Source organism: Cinclus cinclus, chromosome 1, assembly GCF_963662255.1.
Source record: "Cinclus cinclus chromosome 1, bCinCin1.1, whole genome shotgun sequence".
NCBI lineage: Eukaryota > Metazoa > Chordata > Aves > Passeriformes > Cinclidae > Cinclus > Cinclus cinclus.
This window is the reverse complement of record NC_085046.1, coordinates 46,454,762-46,460,982: the sequence shown is the minus strand read 5'-3', so window position 1 is coordinate 46,460,982 and position 6,221 is coordinate 46,454,762.

The window sequence follows — 6,221 nt, the reverse complement described above, 5'->3', positions numbered from 1 at the left end:
CTTCTGCCTTTCTTAGCAGACACCTGTCTTTCAAACCAAGACATGTTCTTATAGGACTTTATTCCAGAAGTCACTGTTGAAACTACATAGCCCAGCTGAATGCATTAGAAGCCCAATTCTATATTGCCAAATGTTTATCAGCTACCCCTTGCAGACTTGTGGGGCCTTAAACCTTCTCCTTCTTTACATGAAGAAGTCTCCTTCTTTACATGATTTACAAGTGAAAACAAGTAATTCTCTATTTCCCCCTCAGTCTGCTGCATTTGAATTCTCTGGTGGCTGCAAAGGAGAAAGATTATTAACTTTCTTATCAGTGAATACGTTTGTAAAATCCCTCTCTCTCTCTCTCTCTCTCTCTCTCCCCCCCTCTCTCTCTTAATAGCCCCATAGTTCTTGCAGCCTTCAAGTAATATCTGACTGCTACCCCTTGTGATGTTTGATGGAAATTGGCCAGTTAGTTGAGTGTTTAGAGAGAGGATCAACTGGTAGATATAGAAAACATAAACATATAAGTCCTGACAAAAAAACCTGAGAAGCCCATTATTATATTTAAAACCATATGCATTTCAGCTTGTTTGCTTACAGAAATACTGGAAATATCACTGTCAAGTTGCATACTTCTAGTCAAGAAAACACATAGTCAAAACTGTTTGTCAGTGTAGTTTATATGGCAACAAAAAGGCTTACAGAGACATTTTTCCTAATGGAAATCCATTATGGAAATTCCTATAGTACTACTGGGAATTGCAGTATTTCTAGTACTGAGGAGATGATACATACTTCCAGAGTGAGAAAACCCATATGAACATGATCTTTCCCTTTGTTTTCCTAAGGAATAAACCACTCTGGCTGCATATATACAACTGAAGGGAGCACAAACAGCACAAACCCACTATTTCTTCCCCATCAATCAAGTTTTCCAAATCATTAACTGAAATGTAAATTCTGTAATTTATAAGAAAAAATCTTGGCATGGACTGAAATACTGATTTTCTCAAAGTTATTTGTTCTAGAGAAGGAATGTGGGAATCCTTGTGATTGTTTAATGGTAAGGCAGAGTTTTTAAAAAGTCTTGGAGAAAACTTATGTGTCTGAGCATAGAGATTCTCAAGTTCTTTCTGGCTGTCATCCTACATACAGGTCAGACATTTTCCATGACCCCTACTATTAATATAAATAACAGAAGGGGCTGAATTTGTTAGTTGCAATTCAGCTCGTAACTCAAGCTTGCAACTGCTGTGATTTTACTTTGTGTTACAGCACCTAAGCTGTGCCCTGCTGGCTACTAGAGGAATGAAAGAAATTATCCAGGTTTTTAGACTGTATACTACATTATCAGGAGATAAATAAATTAATAAAAATAATCAAGAAACAGAGATGGTGTTTTACTGCCAATAACTTGAGATTTGGATCTATTCCAGCATGATAAAAGGATATAAGCATGGACTAGAACCACAGAATCACAGAATATCCTGAACTGGAAGGGACCCACAAGGATCATCAAGTCCAACTCCTGCCACTGCACAGGACAGTCCAAGCGTCACACCATGTGCCTGAGAACATTGTCCAAATTCTTCTTGAACTCTGTCAGGCTGGTGCTGTGACCACTTCACTGGGGAGCCTGTTCGAGTACCCAACCACCCTCTGGTGGTTGCCCAACCTAAACCTCCCCTGGCACAGCTTCATGCTGTTCCTTTAGGCCCTGTCATTGGTCACCACAACAAGAGATCAGTGCCTGCCCCTCTGCTACTGCCTGTGAGGAAGCTGCTGGCTGCAATGACGGCTCCCCTCAGTCTCCTCCAGACTAAACAAGCCAAGTCTCTGTATGAATTCCCCATCTGGACTGGTCACCATCTTCACGGCCCCCTTTGGATACTCTCTAAAAATTTAATCATATATGTATCTTCTATGCCTTAGTTAAGACACTGGAGATGAAGGATGTCCTAGGCTATGAATTTTCCTGCAGATAGGCTAGTGGCTGTATAAGAACGCCCAACTCTCAAATCAGGTATCTGTTTTAGACATTTCAATAGTCAGAAGATGACCCCTCAGTATATAATATATAATATATAATATATAATATATAATATATAATAAATATATAATATATAATATATAATATATAATATATAATATATAATATATAATATATAATATATAATATATAATATATAATATATAATATATAATATATAATATATAATGTATAATATATAATAATATATTATATATAATATGTAATATATAATATATAATAATATATTATATATAATATATAATATATTTGTATTATTTATAACATTTTAATGTTTCAATTCCTTCACAAAAGAGAAAAGTTTTGGCATTTTTAGAGATTTGCCACAATTTTTCCTCTGAACTACAGAGATGTCACAGATGATACAAATATGCAAAAATACTACTGTGGATGTGCCAAGGTATGTCAAGCCAGACAACTATTAAGAATAACTACATAATTTCTTCCATTTCAAAATATCAAATGGACTCTTGGTGTGATATGATACCTCACAATGGATATTCATAAGACATGGCAGGGGATTGGAATGATCGTTAAGATTATTTCCAACCCAAATCATTCTATAATTCCGAGTCTGATTTTCTGGAGCATAAATTAGTGCTGAACCATTTTTACAAGGTTTTAAGATTTAATCCTAAAATGAGATTGTTGCAAGTGTCATGCTGCCCCCAGAGAGCCTGTGCATGGTGCAGGGATCTGCTCACAGAGCTGGTACACCATGCAGCTTCTAAAATGCCATTGCAGAAGAGATTTTATTGTTCTCAGGTTCAAACTCAGGAGATTTCTCAGTCATTCCAAGTCTGAAATTTTGTATAGTAGCTAAAATGTGCGCTGTAGAAATACTGTGTGTATTTATAGACCACCAAATTGTCAAGCAATAAAATTGCATCCACCCTGAATGAAAAATTCTATGGACTATTTGCCTTGATTTCTGCATATTAATCCTTCCAAGGGCTCATTATCAGCTAGCTGATCCATTTGGAAGCATTTGCCTTATGTACAAATATTTGCCAAGTGTTTGGAAATTCTAGTTTATTCTTAGAAATTCCCAGGGATTCCAAGTAACATGCTCTGTAGTGACAGCATGTTTAGAATTTCAAGAGCAAGCAATTGTTCTTATATAACAAGGGAGGGAACTGGGAAGCTGGTATGAGCATGTCAAGCATTGTAGCTGAAAGTGTTGTCAAGTACCAGTTGTCCACATTTAGAATTTGATAAGCCATCTCAAAGACAACAGGTGCTGTAAGGAACACACCTGAGGTATCACACTCCATCTCAAACTTGACATCTGCAAAGGCCTGGTTGTAGAGAAAGGTAATTAGAAGTCAATAAACATAAAAATAAGGACTGCTTTCTCTGCTTTTGCAAATTCTAACACTAGTTGTCTGGACTGTGTTTTATTTAAACAGGAGAAATAGGTCCTGAGGGCTAATGATATTCCTTCAGGCTTTTCTTTTTATCTTTCCCTTCAGAAGCTGAAGTTCCTCATGGTCTTCTCTTCATTAGCAAACTTCTTCATGCCTCACTCTAGCTTAATTAAAGGTCTGAGTCTTTGGCATTAAACAGACACTATCTACTGGAAAAATCAAACCTGTTTGGAACTCTTGAGCCTTCTGTAGCTACATAAAGTGTTTGATGACAGAAGGGAATAGAAGGAAATATTGCTTGTTTGTTCAAGAGACAATCTGGGTTTTTATAAGCATCTTAAAATTTTTGTCAAGTTAATGAGGCCAACTTTTATTGTAGAGTGAACTGTTCACTTAATCATTATCATTTTATCCATCCACCTTGATGGTTATCCTTTAAAGTATTTTCTTCCCAGCAACTGAAAAACCACGTAGATGATTAAAAGTTTGCAGTGTTAACCTGGTGGGGGAAGATTGTAAGGATAGTGCAGAAGGCAATTTTCCTCATTGAATTACAACTGTACTGATCGATGAGAAGTGGAGACAGCCTGGCCTGTCCAATAAGGATGGGTATTACAAAAGAGTGGGTTAGCTAGGTGAGAGTCAGGTGGAATTAGAGAACTAGGGTCTGCTGCACTTTGAGGTAGAGTTGGCTGGCTGTGAGGAGGGTTACGGGCATGCAGTTATGAAAGGGACCGACCAGGTAAGATGTTGTGTGAGGGATGGAGTAAGGCAGCCAGGTAAGGAGCAGCTTGGGGTTTAGCCAGTCATTTAGCGAGTCAGGGTTTCCTTCTGCATGAAGGAAACTTGCAGAGAGGAGAGAAGGAGTCAGTGCTGTGTGGAGCTGTCTGAGAGAAGTCCACTGAGAAGGCACGATAAAGCTTTTAATAAGGGACTGGTGATGGTGTCAGTTGTGTCTGTCTTGACAACTCCAATAACATGGAAATTCAGAAACTTACTTTAATGTTTTAGACAGAATTCTTGAGCAACATAAGGGACCTATTGAGACAAGTGTTATTTATTATCTCCATTGATGATACAAACAAAGGGACTGAGTGCACTGTCAGCAAATGTGCAGATGACACCAAGATGAGTGATGCTGGGATGCCATCCAGAGGGACCTGGATAAGCTCAAGAAGTGGGCCCATGGGAATCTAGTGAGATTTAATAAAACCTAAGTGCAAGGTGCTACACCTGGGTTGGTGGAATCCTCAGTATCAACACGGGCCAGGGGATGAACAGATCAAGAACAGCCAAGGGGCGCTCATGGATGAGGCTGGACATGACCCAGCCATGTGCGCTTGCTGCCCAGAAAGCCAAACATGTCCTGGGCTGCATCCAAGATGCATGGCCAGCAGGATGAGGGAGGGGATTCTGCTCCTCTGCTTTTGTGAGACCCCACCTGCAGTGCTGCATCCAGCTGTGGGATCCCAGCACAGGAAGGATATGGACCTGTTGGAGTGAGCCCAGAGAAGGCCACCTCTAAGACAATTAGAGATATGAAGCAGCTCCCTAAGAAAAAAGCTGATAGTAGGGTTTGTTCAGCATGATGAAGAGAAGGCTCTGGGGTCATTTAATTGCAGTCTTCCAGTACCTGAAGAAAACTGTGATAATTGATAAAAGATTTGTGTTAATCACAAAAGTACTGGAGTTTGTATAAACCAGAATACCAAGGTCTGAAATGAAGCATGGACATTAAATAGAGAAAAATACATATGATTAAATAATTCTATTTAAATCCCTGTTATGAATATTATGGTTTTTTAGTAAATTGTATTTGATACCAGTTTGTAAAATGGGGGTTTCCCATGGCCTGAAAGATATTGCAAAATCAGATTTCCTGCCTTTGTATAATAAATTGCAGCCTAAAAGATTTTGCAATACCAGATTTCCTGCCTTAGTGTAATCAATCACAATCTATCTGTTAAGACCAGACCCCCCACGTCTATTGTTCCTTATCTACCAAGACCACGTGGCTACTTGACAAACTGTCTGGAGACTACAAGGAAAACAATGCTATAAAAAGGAGCTACAAACCAAGGATCGACAGAGCGTGAAGTAGACGGTGACCCCTCATGTTCCCCCAGAAAGCACTGCTTGCTCCGTCTATATAAAACAAAGCAGTCTAAATTTTGCTAAATATCAAGACTTTTTGTTTCTCATTTACAACAGAACCTACAAGTAAGATGGAGAGGGACAATTTACAAGGGCATGTAGGACAAGACAAGGGGAAATGGATTCAAACTAAAAGAGAGTAGGTTTAGATTAAATACACAAAGAAAATCTTTACTGTGAAGGTGGCAAGGTACTGGAAAGCTGGGGATGCCACATCCTGAGTACTGTTCAAGGCCAGGCTTGATGGGGTTCTGAGCAGCCTGGTCCTACTGCATTATATCCCTGCCACTGGCAAGGGGCCTGGAACCAGATGATCTTTGTGATCCCTTCCAACCCAAACTACTCTGTGATTTTGTGACTCAGACCTCCAATCTGGTTATAAAACAGCATTTCCTGACCTCACAAGGATATTTGGGATAACTACACAGCCGCATTCCCACGCTGACGGGAGGCAAGACATACAAGCAGCAAAGATTTAACTCCCATGCTGAGGAGCATTTAAGCTTTTCAGTCGTCGAGATCTCTTTCTGAATGAGCACAGCGACCCGAGCAGTCGGCGAACACCCACACTTCGTACCGCGGCCCACGGCCACAACCGCGGTGGCTCGGCGCGGCTCGGCTCGGCCCCAGGCCCGCGGGACTCCCCCGGCGCTGCTCGGCGGCAG